The following is a 2527-nucleotide window of genomic DNA, read 5'->3' as shown; positions in this document are numbered from 1 at the left end:
CGCATTTAAAGCCATATAAAATGCAGGCAAAAGATGCTGGCTGCTAAGGAAAGTGGCGCTTGCAGTTAATGCTACTATGGAACAGTCTCCTGCTATAAATTACCTTACATTGTTGCTTTGAATGTTTTTTTCTTTAAAGTGAGCAAATGTCTTTCATTCCTACTTTATCAGGAGGCTGGACTTATCAGCAGCCCACACATTTACAACACAATCTCTTTAATAAACTTCAGGTTGCGTTGGCATTCATTGCACAGAGCCTTAACTGTAACCCTGACAGCATACCAGAGCAGCAATGAAGCGTGGCCTGCGGCAAGTTGCCGTGCAATGTCTAGGGAAAGTTGCGGTGGCTGCTCCGAGCTCAGAGGCAAAGTGGCCAAACTAATAGTTGGGGATAGAGATTAATGAACTTTGTCCTGGACTGCTATGAAACATATGCTCACCTATGATACAAAGAATGTTTTACTGCCTGAAACACACCAACGCGTCTCCTGGTCGCAGAAAAAAGTATTGTGGCGAGCTGCATTTTGCTGCCGCCTTATGTTTTTTTGGCAAGGAATCTCTGTCTATATGTCAGTCTGTATGTCTTTCGCATATCTTGAGAATCGTTCATCTAATCTTCTTTACACTAAGCGGGTGTATTACTGGGGACTCAAGTGGACACCTCATGGCTCTGTAGACTAAGGCATTGTCCACATATATACCTGGGTATTTTGTAAACGTAGCTTTTTGTATGCGTTTTGTCCAAATAACCTTGCTAACAGGTCAACAACAACGGATATCCAATTGGAAGCAGAATTGAACCAGTGTGTATTTTACCGGTGTGACTGTGAGTAAGTTGTGACCTGGGTGTGTTTCTCCCTCGAGTAAGACTGAATTTCCCCGAACAGACCCTTTTCGCCACAGACATTTTGACTTGCCAATCATTGCTGCATAGCAAAACCACAACTAATGTTATTAACTCCACCTGTGCTATCCCTGCCGTGACAAGTCAGACTGTTGGCTGAATATGAGGAGAACTGATGCTCATCAAGCAAACATATCAGTCAATTCCAAAATATGAAGAATTCTGTTTTGCTCTTGAATTCCGCTGTCACCATGGAATGAGAGCATTGTGTCATTTGTGTATAAAGTCTCTTGCAGTTTGGGCAAAGAATAACTTGCATTTTTCCCAGTCATAGAGAATGAGAAACTTTTGGGAAAATAAACATGCAGTTTACGTTTGATAAACAAATTTTAATAAAGTCAACTTGATTTTTACAGTTACAATTTTTAATAATGTTCTTGTTCAGCTTCCGAAGCTGTGCTAGGATTATGGATTGTCCAATAACACAATAAGAAGGCTAAAGCCATCTCTCAATACAACATACCTGAGTGACAGCCTACATTTAGTGTAAATGATTTTCATGGACAGGTGACTAAATGTGCACCTAATGATCTTTTGATAATTACAACGTTGTAGATGATGGCCCTTCATACAGCCGTTCTGTAATGTAAATGAATTCAGTATAATGACCCTGCTGTCAGAAAAGCTCAGGAGTGTTGTGTCGTGTTTTCTAGCTCGCATCCACTAGCTCGCATCCAGTTTAAGACTCTGGTGCTAGCCTACAGGGCAGTGAAAGGAACAGCTCCTTCCTATCTCCAGGCCATGGTCAAGCCTTACACCCCCGCCCGACCACTTCACTCTGCTGCCTCGGGGCGATTGGTCGCCCCGTCGCTCAGAGGTCCTGGCGGCCGATCGACCCGGTCACGGCTGTTTTCTGTCCTGGTCCCACAGTGGTGGAATGAACTTCCCACTGACGTCAGGACAGCGGAGTCGCTGCCCATCTTTCGGCGCAGGCTGAAAACCCACCTCTTCAGGAAGTGCTACCCTGAGCCTTCCACTTAGCGCTTATTGTTTTCATACTAGCTTGTTGCACTTATTGTATTCGTATTACTTATAGCACTAACTGTTTTTCTTGTTTCTGGCCTGTACTTTGGCTCTGAGTTATGCTCTGCTTCATGCTCTTAGATGCTTGTTTGGAAATGGAAATGTACTTATGACTTCTGGTGACTAGTAGTTCTTTTGATTACCAATGTTGAATGCACTTATTGTAAGTCGCTTTGGATAAAAGCGTCTGCTAAATGACTGTAATGTAATGTAATGTGTTTTCATGACTTTTGGGGACATTACATTGACTTACATTAATTTCCTGGAGATACCTTAACCCTTACCATAACCACTACCAGCCTCATCATAACCCTATCCCTTACCCTTGCCTCAGTGTAAACCCAACCTTACCCGTACCCTAAGCCTCAAAAGTCTTCACCCTAAAATGTAATGATTTGCCTCATGTGGACGTGCATCTTGTTGCCGGGAGAGTCCCCACAAGACGGGTAAATACACTCGCGCGCGCACGCACGCACACACACACACACACACACACACCGTATAGCCCCTGTCATAAGGATGTCTCGTGACGTAAGAGTCGCCCTTAAAAGAGCCATGGTAGCGGAGTAGAGGACACTTTACGCAACACTGCATCTTGCT

The sequence above is a fragment of the Cebidichthys violaceus genome, unplaced genomic scaffold (genome assembly GCF_023349555.1).
Source record: "Cebidichthys violaceus isolate CVI_PGR_0920_01 unplaced genomic scaffold, fCebVio1.0.p SCAF_11, whole genome shotgun sequence".
In the NCBI taxonomy this organism is placed as follows: domain Eukaryota; kingdom Metazoa; phylum Chordata; class Actinopteri; order Perciformes; family Stichaeidae; genus Cebidichthys; species Cebidichthys violaceus.
The sequence above is the reverse complement of the archived record's forward strand: the minus strand, read 5'-3'. Positions refer to the sequence as shown.